Source organism: Podarcis vaucheri (assembly GCF_965113315.1).
Source record: "Podarcis vaucheri genome assembly, chromosome: 6".
NCBI lineage: Eukaryota > Metazoa > Chordata > Lepidosauria > Squamata > Lacertidae > Podarcis > Podarcis vaucheri.
Genome location: NC_138764.1, coordinates 51,603,037 through 51,617,126, shown reverse-complemented (window position 1 = coordinate 51,617,126; position 14,090 = coordinate 51,603,037). Strand labels below are relative to the sequence as shown.

At 41.0% G+C, this 14,090-nt stretch overlaps 1 protein-coding gene and 1 long non-coding RNA gene across 3 annotated transcripts in view; one reads left to right on the top strand and one right to left on the bottom strand.

Moving 5' to 3' along the window:
• LOC309534535 (BEN domain-containing protein 5-like) overlaps positions 1 to 14,090 on the bottom strand; it is a 730,363-nt gene that overhangs the window by 533,301 nt on the left and 182,972 nt on the right. The window lies entirely within an intron of this gene.
• LOC309534579 overlaps positions 622 to 14,090 on the top strand; it is a 59,684-nt gene continuing 46,215 nt past the window's right edge. The window contains exons 1-2 of the long non-coding RNA XR_014220796.1: positions 622 to 692; positions 5,116 to 5,251. This is a non-coding gene — a long non-coding RNA (uncharacterized lncRNA). The remainder of the gene's footprint in view (positions 693 to 5,115; positions 5,252 to 14,090) is intronic.

Here is a 14,090-nt window from a genome sequence, read left to right as displayed (position 1 = left end):
CACGAACTAGGGAAGGTCTAAAATCCACCATGCCAAAACACCACCTTGTTTACTGGATGCAGAGTTGGGGATACATTTCAGTGATTTAGAAGGGGAGAACCATAAAAGGAATGAAAGTAAAAAAAGAACAGCCTTGGTTGCTGACAGGAGCCATCATTGTGAGGTTAAATCCAGTTGAGAGCAGAGCTTCCTGCCCTTACTTGGGAGTCTCAAAAGAAAAAACAAAAAACACAGCACAGACAGTACTTGGGAGTGAAAACATTTGAGTGGTAGCTGCTGAAAAAGACTTGTGAAGAGCAGTTTTGTGAAGCTCCCACTTCAATTAAAAACAGTTCTGGAAATAACTTTTGGCTCCACCATAGCAGAAACTGCCTTACACTGGGAAACAAATGCTATAGGGTGAGTCAAGAAGGACTTGGCCAGTATGGTGGAGCTTCCCTTCAGCAGTGTTGCAGCCGCATACTGGGAGGGGTAAGATCGGGGCTGTGTGGGTGAGCCAATCCAGCTCCATGTGCAGCTCCACCCCCACTGTCTGTAAGGGGCAGTGACCCTGTTGCCAGGAGACTATTGTGGCGATTCCACCCTACAAGGCAAGTTGCTTCTGAAGTAAGCTAGTGGGCAAATGTAGCCACAGCAGCTCCCTTCCTACCACCAGACTGGTCCCTCTTTGCACCAAAGCAGTGAGAAGAAAGGTGAGCTGCTGTCATCTGGCACAATTTGGAGGGACTCAGGAAGTGATTCTCAGCAGGTTCCTTTACGAACACAATTCTTTTGCATCTAAAACGAATACAGTTGCAGACTGTAGATGTCTCCTTAAAATGCACTGAGAAGTGTTTAATAGCTAGATCTTCTCAAGTTTCCCATGAGCCTCACAAATTTTACTCAGGGCTCTGACAATCCAACACAACTATATGCATCAAGCCCCTAACCAAAGTGCTCCTCACCAAAATGTCTAAATTATCTTACTCCTGTCCTGCTGACATTATTTCCAGTTTGTCTACTCTGGAATAGAGCCCAGCTGGGTTCTTGGCATACAGTTCCATGATGACAGTTTACAGTAAGAGTTCTCTTAATGTTAAGTATATTATATACTTTGAGGCCATTATATTAAATATCTTTGTATGGCAAAATTGAAAGGTTTATTTTTATAGAGCTACAAATACCATGGGAATTCATTAAAAAGGCTTAATGTATAAAAACAGAGGTGGGGGAGTAGAAAGCTGTATGTATTCTTTTAAATTATCCCAGTTTTCATAAAGTTTGATTATACCCCCTACAAGGTATGAATGCAAGTGTAAGAAAGTGTAAGATTAAGACACTTAAAAAAATTATATACAACACATTCATTATCATTCAAGGAAACAGTTGTATGCCACAAAAAATGTTTCACTCCAAGTGTTTCAGCAATTTCTAAATATGTGATACCGTAATTAAAACCCAGAAAGGCCTTCAGGAAAAGGGGGGCCATTTTGAAATGGATCCTACAAGCACTAGTCTCATTAGGCAAGCTACACATACAAACTACATTTGATCACCACCAACTCCTCTAGGAGTATCTATGCATATTTCTTAACCATAGAAGAGCCTTCATAACAAGGTATTTTTAAAATCTCCTATTTAAATGTGTATTTCACTCTTCAAACAGAGACTGATATGTGAAGAGTGCAATTAATTTAAAAGAATTTTTTTCCAGTACTCTTACCTTCCTGCTCCCGAAGCAAAACAGGGTATTTTTTATGTGCACCAATTTGCTTTAATTCTTTGGTCAGAGTAAACCATAGCAAGTACTGCTTAGTGTTATGCAGACTGGCATTAATTAAAATGTAGCTAAATGTGTTTTACAGTCCAATTTTTAAACTCTTGTTATATGCACTGAGTACAGAATTACTTCGGAATGTAATCATATTAAGTTTGGCTCTAGCTGTATTAACAATAATGCTTTGTAGTAAATTTCAACTTGTACCATGTAAGCACCTACATACTCTTAATCAAACATTGCAGTGCAATATAATCTAAAATGAACATTCAAATCTCCTATTCTATGTCCAATTTCCTGGCAATTACATAATATACAACCTTTTACACGTGATTGTGGGCAGAGAAATTTTGCTAACCGGAGGAAAATTTAATTTTTGCCACATGAAAATGGGCTTTGTTTTCTGATGGTTATAGTAGGCTTGCCATATGTCAGGAAAATTCCTGACATGTCCTGGTTTGTGGGTTTAAAAATGGCGTCCGGGGGGGGGGGGATTTTGACAAATTGGCAAAATGTCAGTGAAAACCCAGATGTATGGCAACGTGATGGAAAAAGCAGAAACAGATCAAAAAGCTCTAAATCACTATTTTGGGGTTAGGCTTCCCCAAAAAGCACAACAATTTTGGTGGTTTCCTAAGCTCAACAACTTTGTGAGTGTCAGAAATTTTACTTTTTGAAATATGGCAACCCTATGGTTATAGTTTCCCTATCCATTAGGTAATGCTATCCAATTTGGCTTTCACTGACTTTTTAAACTACCATAGTTCACCACCTCCAGATTTTTCAATATAAAAATTACCATATTTCTCTGTATCATGAATGCTAGATGAAACCTGGAATCTGCATACGACCTACTAAAGTTTCACCTAATCAGGTTTGCTATTCTCTTGTACACTTCATTTTAGGACTGTAACAAAAAAACATAGCTATAGTTTCAATATCAAACCATTTTCACCTCTGCCCACACAGATGCTAAACATCAAACATGAGGAATTTTTCTAGAGAACTCAAAAGCTTGCTTACTACTTTGTGACATCAAACAAAGGCATGACCCAATGGTAGATTTTGCCGTTTTTCTTAAGAACCTACATAGCATCCTTTGCTTTTTCTGTTTGCTTAGATCAGGGATAAAGAATCTGCGGCTCCCAAGTTGTAGCTGGACTACAACTTCAATCATCCCTGACCATTGGCTATGCTAGCTGGAGCTGATGAAGTTGGATTCCAATGAACTTTGGGAGGGCCGCAAGTTCCCCAGTCCCAGCTTCAGTGCTCTTTAACAACTATGGCTGGTTTTATTGGTTGGTTGGTTGTGGTGAGGGAAAGGGTAGGGTTTAGATATACTTCTATTGCTATTGAATATTCTTGCCTTTTCTCAGTTATGCTTCTTGTGCTAATCTTAAAATGATCATAAATGAATGCTCCGATTAGAACTGAGCTGAAATTTGCCAGAGAAGATATTTTCTGATACTATTTCTGAGAATTTTATACCCCACATCTGAAAAAAAGACCATTTTGCAAAGTATTTTCATTTGGTTTTCTTTGTTTCTGCTACATTTAGGTACCATTGTTTGTTTGATTGTAAGTTGTCCAGAGAGTTTCACTTTATGGGGTGCCATCAAATGCTGGGGAAAAAAAATTTGCCTCCCCCTGCCCTGCCCACTTTGGTGATTGCCACCAGGGGTGCCAACTTGAATAAAATATTGTGGGGGACAGGGTAAGCCCAGGCCCACATAGTCGATCACATGACGCAGTGCGCACACACCATTTAAATAGGAATGCCCATCAACTTTGTGGGGGCCCTGCCCCCTCAAATATCTTCTTGTGGGGGCTGAAGCCCCCATAGCCCCTAGGAGTTGGCTCCTATTATGGCCACCATTTTTTCCTCACAGTGCCCTGTAATGATGCTAGGTCAGGGGCAAGGCAGAATATGCAAAATGGTAACCAGTTTGACAACATAATCGCTGTTGCAAGCGGAGTGAGAGAGGGAGAGTTGAGGGAAAAGGCAGAAGCCTTGCCTTCTGTTGCTGGTATGGAATGTTTACTTGAAATAAAACTGGTTCAGAAATGGAAACTTTGTCATTCTCCAGATGTTAGAATCATAGAATCATAGAATCACAGAGTTAGAATAGACCACAAGGGCCATCGAGTCCAACCCTATGCCAAGCAGGAAACACCATCAGAGCACTCCTGACATATGGTTGTCAAGCCTCTGCTTAAAGACCTCCAAAGTAGGAGACTCCACCACACTCCTTGGCAGCAAATTCCACTGCCGAACAGCTCTTACTGTCAGGAAGTTCTTCCTAATGTTTAGGTGGAATCTTCTTTCTTGTAGTTTGGATCTACTGCTCCGTGTCCGCTTCTCTGGAGCAGCAGAAAACAACCTTTCTCCCTCCTCTATATGACATCCTTTTATATATTTGAACATGGCTATCATATCACCCCTTAACCTCCTCTTCTCCAGGCTAAACATGCCCAGCTCCCTTAGCCGTTCCTCATAAGGCATCGTTTCCAGGCCTTTGACCATTTTGGTTGCCCTCCTCTGGACACATTTCAGTTTGTCAGTGTCCTTCTTGAACTGTGGTGCCCAGAACTGGACACAGTACTCCAGGTGAGGTCTGACCAGAGCAGAATACAGTGGCACTATTACTTCCCTTGATCTAGATGCTATACTCCTATTGATGCAGCCCAGAATTGCATTGGCTTTTTTAGCTGCCGCGTCACACTGTTGGCTCATGTCAAGTTTGTGGTCAACCAAGACTCCTAGATCTTTTTCACATGTACTGCTCTCAAGCCAGGTGTCACCCAGGTGTCATGTTAATGGACTCCAGCTCCCATCGGCCCCAGACAACCTGGCAAATGGTCATGGGTGATGAAAAATGTAGTTTAGCAATATTGAGAGGATCACAGTTTCCCCACCCTTGCACTAGCTACCTTCAGATCGTCACAGCTTTGCTGAAGAGCCCAGGGCTTCTGTCAAGTCATAATGCAAAGGTGTTCAGGCATCTTAAATAATCCTTGTTTTATTGTACCTCCGCTATCATTTATTGGTGTGCCATCCTTAGCTACTGAAGTTTATATTGGTTTATATTGGGTCCCTTATATGTAACTAAAAGATGCAGTATTTTTAAAGCTAAAATCAAGAAGAAACAACGTAACCAAATATTATTCAAGTCAACCATGACATGGCATGTAATCAAAATACAATCACTGATGGGGAAAGCATTTTCATAGCCATTGTCCATTTTGTATGAAATATGCATTAAATTATTAATAAGTCCTCTTAGGATAAAAATGTCAGAGCTTTTTAATATATGTTACCAGCACCAGTTCAAAACAGTTATTGTTTGCCTTCACCACAGAAATGCTATTAAGCCTGTGGCTGTGAGTGACTGAATCATCTAATCCAGCGCAGTAAAATTGACTATATAATCTGTCGGAGAGACGCTACATCTACCATCAAAGCCAGCAAAGCAGAACCCCACATTCTATTTTCAGGTTCCAATTTTTATCAATACCTTACTGTGATGTGACTGATGCTTAGTATTACCTGAGAATGATAATAACAAAATTCCTGATATGCCAGTTTCAAAAATCTAATGCACAAGAAACATATCTGGAGCAGCAGTTTCAGCAGTAATGGTGCAAATTACATCATTTGTAACCATTTTAAGGAAAGGATACCTTCAAACAACGATAAAATATGGGTGCAGTTCTGTATACATTTTTCTTTTGATATACTGCAAGCCATCCATGAAGTTTATTAATCTTTGCCACTTTTTCTATCAGTCATGAAGCTGTAGCTTTCGCTTGCATAGATATCTGGCTCAGAAGCAAAATAAGGTGTTTGTGGATGGGGGCAGGGGAGGCCCGTAAACGTATTTTAAGAGGCACAGTACCTGGCTGCAGCAGACAAATTGCAGCTCTCAACTAGCTCTTACCTGGTCTTGGTACACAAGGTTCAAAGTGATGGGGATATATGGATATAGATTAGAATTGCCACTGAAATCCTGTGTAAAATTAAATTCAAAGCAAAAGAGGGGGCTCCTCCTCAAGTGAAACATCGGAATAATTTGTACAGAAGCCAAGAGAGTTTTAATAATACTAGCACAACCTCATGCAGAAGCAGCAGCCATCAAAAGCATAGGAAACTAACTCATCAGGCATAAAGAGCACATATGGTCACATACCCACATTACAATCATCACATGAGAGACATTTTAAATGTATATAGTTTGTGTTTCTATGTATATCCTGTTTTTCTGCCGCAAGGTACTCCACACAGCTTGCAGCCAGTAACTAAAATATATAAGCACACACTTTGGATTTCTCAGATCACTCCACATGAAAGCTATTACCATACAGTGGTACCTCAGGTTAAGTACTTAATTCGTTCCGGAGGTCCGTTCTTAACCTAAAACTGTTCTTAACCTGAAGCACCACTTTAGCTAATGGGGCCTCCTGCTGCTGCCGCGCCGCCGGAGCCTGATTTCTGTTCTTATCCTGAAGCAAAGTTGTTAAACTGAAGCACTATTTCTGGGTTAGCAGAGTGTGTAACCTGAAGCATATGTAACCTGAGGTACCACTGTACAGTATGTCATTCATGTACAGTGGTTTGTATGCCAGGGTGGGGGTGGGGACTTTGATTCTCTCTACATTGGTGCAAAGACTCTCCTCCCTGGAAGAGAGGGGAGTGGTTGTGGGCGGAAGACCGAGCTCCGCCCCGGGTAGGGGGCATTAGCCCCCTCCCCTCCTACCTGGCTGGCGCCCACGCCCACCGGAGGTGGCCAACCAGGTGCCTCCGGGCGGCGTGTTTGGCAGCTTAATGCTGTGGTGCCAGCTCCGCCTCCTCCTCATTCATCGTCGTCCCTCAGCGAGTCACCCACCCTCCACTCCCATTTAGCTCAGGGTATAGGTTTTTGGCCTTGCTATGGACCTTAGGTTGGTCGCCCTGGTTGGCTGGGGGGCCTGGTAGGAATTTTTCCATTTGGCATTTGGCCTTTTGGTTTTTTCGCCTACCTCGTAGCAATCGTCACAACTTTTGTGGTATTGGTGGGTAGGTTAGGCATTGGATTCATGTGTTGTGCTGTGTCAAGGGCTAGGTGTGGCCATCGCCTATGCTATCTACCGTGGGTTATTCCGTTAAAGGAATCTGGCGGTCGTGTATTCCGTCCGATGCCTGCTTGGCGGGCGGCCATGGCACGACCCTCGGTGACATCAGGGGGTGAGCCTATAGTTGGATGAGCATCAACAGGCTCCACCTATTGTTGAATAAACCCACCACCTATAGTCATCCAATGCCTAAGCCAATACCTTTTCACTGCTGTAATCAATAAAGTTGTGGCCTTTTCTTGCCCATTAACCTTATATCACGTGTCCTTGTGTATTTATTTCACATAGCGGGGTCGGGCCCTCGATCCACAACTTGTGAGATGTGGCATTGCAAAATGAGAGTGTTGTCCACCCACAACATTGAAGCTGAAACACAAAGGGGCCACCATGTCTCATAGTCACTGTCTTCTTGGAATACAACACCTGCAAATGCAGACTTATGTATTCAGCTTTATTTAAGATAGTGGTCATCATGTACTCAAATATTTATAGTGTGTTAAGGCAGGAACAACATGTAGAATTTAAAATAGAATCTGGAATCTTGTGTGATATGATGAAAATTTTACAGTTTAATAATTCAAACCATAGAGAAGCATCTCACAATCTTGAGTTCCCAGATATTCTTGAACTACAACTCCTGTCATCTCTGACCACTGGCCATGCTGGCTAGGAATGATGGAATTGTAGTCCAACAACACCTGGGAACCCAAGGTTGAGAAAGGCTGGCTTACACAAAAGTGAAGGGGACTGCCAGTCACTTTCACTTTCAGTGCACAATTTCTGCCTTAAACATGTTGTAAAACTGTTTAAATGGCTTGTATTCTGTATTATGTTGCATATTTTAAGGTTCACATTTCATGTAAATGGGGGAAGTTCTCTCATTAAAAATTACAATAGTGATTTTATTGTTTTATCTTTTTGGAAACTACTTTGAGGGTTGTTTTTATTTTTAAAAAAGCAATGAAGTGATGTGTGTGTGTGTGTGCGTGCGCGCGCGCGCGCACGCACACACACACACACACACATTAAATAAATAACTAAAATTCATAAAAATCTTGAGAAACAGGAATCAAGCCAATTCTCACTCAGTGACTCAGGCTGCTAGACCTTTTAGCTCAGCTACCAGCATGCAGGTTACTGTAATAAGTGGTAGAGTGTCTACGGTCAGTGCAGTGCTTTCACTTGATTGTGCCTTGAACATAAAGAGCAATTCAAAGTCAAAGTTCAAAATTGGATGCAAAAATATACAGTATTGATTTAGCAGTGTACAACACAGTAACAGCTGCAGAAATTTTAGGGCAACGGCAAAAAGCAAAGGTGCAGGGAAAGGATTTGTGCTATTATTCCAAGTAAAAGTGGTTTCTGTGAAACGTCAAACCCAATTTCATGTCTGAACATCACTTGCCTCTTTCAGCCCAGGCCAATGCACTTCTATTGAAGTAGAACCCTTAAGACAGATGAATGCTTGTAGTTTGTCAAAGATATTTCTGAATTCAGAATCCCTCAGGCTAGAAGCCCCCATATTTCAAATAAATGACTCGATCTCACAGCCTTGTTCCATCATTTCAGGAAATTCAGGAAAACAGTTACAGTAACAAAAATGACTCAAACTTTAGATGTCACAGAAGACAATACAATACCAACTGTGTATTTTAGCTTCCTGTGTAAGATGGTTCATTAGATTCATCACTAGGAGATGGCTCAGAGATAATGTCAGTTCCACTGTTTTTTTGCTCAAATACACTCCAGGAAATCAAACTAGGACTAATGGGTTAATTTGTCTCCTCAATTGAGTGTCCTGGTTCCTTCCACAGATGGCTGCATGCTTTAATGCAGTTTCTGGAATTCAGATGTTCTTTACAAAGTTATCGTGTTGAAAAGGTCCATAGAAACTACCACTATTTTGTAAATACAAGGTTCTAAACTGTACTTCACAATCTATTGAATCCACTAATGGTTTGTGGTTCACAGGTTACAATTTATTATCTATTAACAAGTGAACATTGTGAGGTGCACTCCCAACCGCACAATAATTAGCATTATGTTATCATTTTAAAATAACCACCGTATTTTTTTGAACAGGAATAATAGAAAAAAATCATTTAACTATTTGGATGCTGAAGGATATAAAAGCTCTATCAGCAGAAGGTACAAACGTACAAAGCAAAGTGTTGGCATATCCATGGATGCCAAGAAGTGAGCGCGCGCGCGCGCGCACACACACACACACACACACACACAACATACAACTGGATGCTATACATAAAACTGTGGCCATGGACCGCATTAAGGCTCCATGTTTAGTTCATCAGCTCCCATTATGAAATCCAGAGAAGCCCAGATTTCATTTACAAATCTTAAGGTTGAAGCTGTATGTTTGAAAATGTAAAAGAGACTCCCACATGTACCTCGGATTTTGTCTGATTGTATGAAGCAAACTTCACATCTCAATTGCTGGCCAGCAGGGGGAAGGGGGAGCAACCAAGTGCCCCCTCAGCTCATCTTTAAGGTGAGCAAATGATGAAAAGCATGGATCAATAAAGTGTGATCCAGTACACTGAGAGAGAGTGGCATATCTCCTCAAGTTACAGCAGCAACAGTCCATGTGGTGCCTGGAGGTGCTTAGCACCCTTGACTCCCACTGTCCATGACCAGCGCTTTTTCCTAGGTGTCAGTACTCACCATGAAGTTGTTACAGTAAGCGCCACTCTTTTTAACAAAAAGAGGTGCTGGTACTGTGTACTGTTGAGTACTCCCTGGGAAAAAGCAGTGTCTATTACCAATGGCCATGCTGGCTAAAGCTTATGGGAGATGGAATCCACAGCATCTGAAGTGAAACCTCTTGGCTACCAGTGAGTTACAGGGTACCTGTGCGGTTGTGGAGAATGTTAGTTATTCAGTGCTTGTTGCAGATCTTTACTGATTAATAAAGTTGCAAGTATGACTTACTTTCTATCTGGGGTTTTTTGTATTCTTATACCATTCTATTGTATTTATAAAATAACAAATTCACTGAATTAAAAAGTAATAATGTAAAGTTAAGGACCTTGCATCCAAATACTAGCATATGTCTTCATTCAGGGTGGGTGTGGGGAGAAGGTGGCAATGAGGAAGCACCAACCTCTAATGCAGGGGTAGCCAACATGCTGCCCTCCAGCTTCTTGCCCTTCTTTTTGGCAGTCATTGTATTTTATTAGGCCTGTGTGTGTCATTTTACATCCTGCTTCCAGAACCTTAAAATCATTGCACAGCCTATTCCTTGGTGAGGAGGCTGCATACTAGCTATGTTTCGGGGGAAAGCAGTCAAATGAAAGACTACAAAAAGTGGAAAGTGGGACCACAAACCTGCCACCAAAGACCAAAACACAAATGGGGACACACACAGTCTGGGTTTGCTTTGCCCCTAACCGCCATTCATTGGTCAGAAAATGTGTGCCTACAAACATAAGTTCTGAATTCCCAGGCATTTGGCAAAGTACTGATTGTTTGCTTGGACTAGAGCCTGGGTCATAGAATCATAGAATCATAGAATCATAGGTCATATGTATAGAGGCCCCTATGCATAATTTCCAATCAATATAGTTTCATTTCATACCTCTATACCTTTTGGGCCATCTGTACAGGGCTTTCATGATGCAGACATGAGTTAAAGAAGATATCTTTCTTTTAAAAGCCATGTTGTACAAGGAAGGCCCTATCCCCTGCATGTACACAAACAAACAAAGAGAGACACCTGTTTTATCTTGCCGCCACCCTTTTTTCTGTACACATGGCTGCTGGAAAGTTTTGACAAGGTATATTTGTTTTTTGTTAGCATTCATAAAAGGTGTGAATAAGATTCTAAACTTTTTAGTACAAAGCAAATCCAAACAAAGAGAACACTCAAATTAAAGCTCTTTCATTTTTTTCTCCAAGACACAGCAGCCTTTTCTAAGCTTTATTAGAAAATTATCATGCCAGCTGTCTCTTTTCCTTGACTGTTATTCACACAATATGCCTCTCTCTTGTTTCTTTTCAGCTTTGTACATGTATAATAATGAGTTTTTCTAGAATGGAAAACCCAGTGGAATATTAAAATTGCAAAGAGCAGTTCTTCAAGTTAATTTCGCCAAAGTGCATCACAACACAATACAACATTGTAAGAATGAATATCTAATAGGGCCTCATTCATGGAAATTAATTAAAAAATGTTTTTCTGAATATAGCTTTTCATATATGTACCATTGTCTATTGGCAATAATTTTAAGAAGTTAAACATTTATGAAAATAAATTGTTCAAGACCTATTTAATGGATTATGTTATGAACAGTTTATTTTTAGGAATTAAAACTGTGGATTTGGTTGAGAGATGTGTATACTATTATGATTCTTCAGGAAAAAAGAAGGATATTTTTAGTCAAGCTGTAGCTTTATTTAGAACAAATTAGATGATCAGCACCACTGTTGTGCCTTTGGGCCAAACTAATTGTAGCACGTCTTAGCTCATTATTACTTAACCAACGGCAGTGGGGGTGAGGAGGAATCCACATGAGGACTGCAGTGTTGAGGCTAACCCCCTTCCTCCCATGCTGTTTTGCCATCCAAAAATGCCAAAATGGGCTGCAAACAACTTCTTTGGGAGTGAACAGAGTGATTTCAAGAAGGAACTCTGCATTGGAGGAGAGGTTTAAAGCGTTTTTTAAAATCCCCATCCTCCACCACTCAGCTGCTTTTTTTGTTAAGAATTACCAAAACTAAGCACAGATGAAGAAACACATTACTGTGTTGGTTCACATGATATGCAGAAGCCAAACTTCAGTTTAGTCGGATTGCATGAATGTGCAGGCTCCTGAAAAGGAGCTTATTCCTCCCTGGTCCTTTTTTGCCTGCCATGCTAAACCAAGTCAAGGATTGGCTTAACAAGTCATCTGAAGCTCCATTTGCCATTAGCTCTAGTTCTCCCTACTGTCAATCCCTCTGCCTTTTACTGTAACAGTCCCAATAGGCAGCAGCCTCTAGAAGCCTCCATGGTAATAAAAAGCAGCTGCCACGTGACTAAGTTAGTGTTTCAAGGGCCCCTTAACCAATCAAAAATGGATTAAACAAATGTATACTATATGAACAGATACAATAACAGACGAATGAAGTTACAGATGGGTAGCCGTGTTGGTCTGCCATAGTCAAAATAAAAAAATTCCTTCCTGTAGCACCTTAAAGACCAACGAAGTTAGTTCTTGGTATAAGCTTTCGTGTGCATGCACACTGTATCTGAAGAAGTGTGCATGCACACGAAAGCTTATACCAAGAACTAACTTAGTTGGTCTTTAAAGGTGCTACAGGAAGGAATTTTTTTATTTAGAAGAATGAAGAGACTGGTAGTGCAACAACACATGGATGGCCGAAGGTTCTCCCATCCTGATCTAATCCATGCATAGGGGTATGTATGACATTGATATTGCAGCATTCAGAGTGCAGAGTATAAAACACAAAATGTTTAATAAATACAGCGTAATTCAGATCACTACATCTCAAGCATGCTAAATAAGATCATACTGTACAATTAACAGCCCTATTTTGTGTACACCGTCACTGGTATACACCAAAAGCTTAAGAAAACAAACTCAACATGCATCTGGCAGGCACACCAGAAAATAGAAGGATCTGGCAACTTCTGTTTCAGTGTATCTGAAGAAGTGTGCATGCACACGAAAGCTCATACCAAGAACTAACTTAGTTGGTCTTTAAGGTGCTACTGGAAGGAATTTTTTTATTTTGACACCAGAAAATAGTCACTGAGTGGATCTCAAATGCCTTCTTAATAAGCCAATGCTTTGGGGGCAATACTTTCTGGATTATTTTGAAAGTAACAGCTAAAACAGCTGAGTATATGGGCAGTTCCCTTTGCTAAACTAAATGGGGGGGGGGACCTTAGCTGATCTTTAAATGGTATGGCAGGTTTAGGGTGGGAGTAGTTACAAACACAAGCAAATGTTACAAAGGTCTGATTCACATATAACACTAAACCAAACCATGGCTTAGTGCAAATGTGTTGTGTCTAAATGTGGGCTCATGATTTGTTTGGAGGAAACAAACCATGAACCCACAATTGGACATAACACAAGTAGTAAACCAATAACTAACTTTGGTTACAGTTCGTGGTTTGTCTGAAGTAAGCTGTGGTTTGGTTTAATGCTGCGTGCAAACTGGACCAAAATTTCTTTGGATTTTCTCCTAAAAGAGTTATTCATTTTTCTAACTGTCAACCAAACTTCTCCAAGGACTAGCAGCACTGCTATAAAAAAATCTGCCTTTTCTGAAGCATGAAAACATATGTGCTAAGACAAATAAGCAATTACATATGTCTTTGGATAAGTTTAAAATGCAGTGCTGTTCCAGGACAAAGCAGCAATAGGAAGAATGAAATAGCATTGAAGAAGCCACTACCATCATTTGCCCAAGAATACTGTTGCATGCCACCCCAATCTCTGAGCAGTTTGTTCTAGGGGTTCCAGGAACTTACCCAGGTTTCATGTTTCCTTCAGAATGAGGTACAGTGGAAACTGTGGTGTCTTTATGATATATGGTTTACTTACACACATATATAACCTGCACCTACAATGAAGGGGGGGCTCACAACATTAATACCCCAAGAGTGCCTTGCTTCCCCAATAGTTTTGCTTCCCTGGATTCATACAAAAATCTATATCACTCTGTCTCTCTCTTCTCCCAGCTTGCTACTTTTCTTCTAGCTCACATCACTTCACTATCTGCTCACAACTCTGGCTTTTTATGTCTGTTGTTGTTTAGTCGTTTATTCGTGTCTTACTCTCCGTGACCCCAAGGACCAAAGCACGCCAGGCACTCCTGTCTTCCACTGCCTCCCGCAGTTTGGTCAGACTCATGTTGGTAGCTTCGAGAACACTGTCCAACCATCTCGTCCTCTGTCGTCCCCTTCTCCTTGTGCCCTCCATCTTTCCCAACATCAGGGTCTTTTCCAGGGAATCTTCTCTTCTCATGAGGTGGCCAAAGTATTGGAGCCTCAGCTTCAGGATCTGTCCTTCCAGTGAGCACTCAGGGCTGATTTCTTTAAGAATGGAGAGGTTTGATCTTCTTGCAGTCCATGGGACTCTCAAGAGTCTCCTCCAACACCATAATTCAATAGCATCAATTCTTCGGCGATCAGCCTTCTTTATGGTCCAGCTCTCACTTCCATACATCACTACTGGGAAAACCATAGCTTTAACTA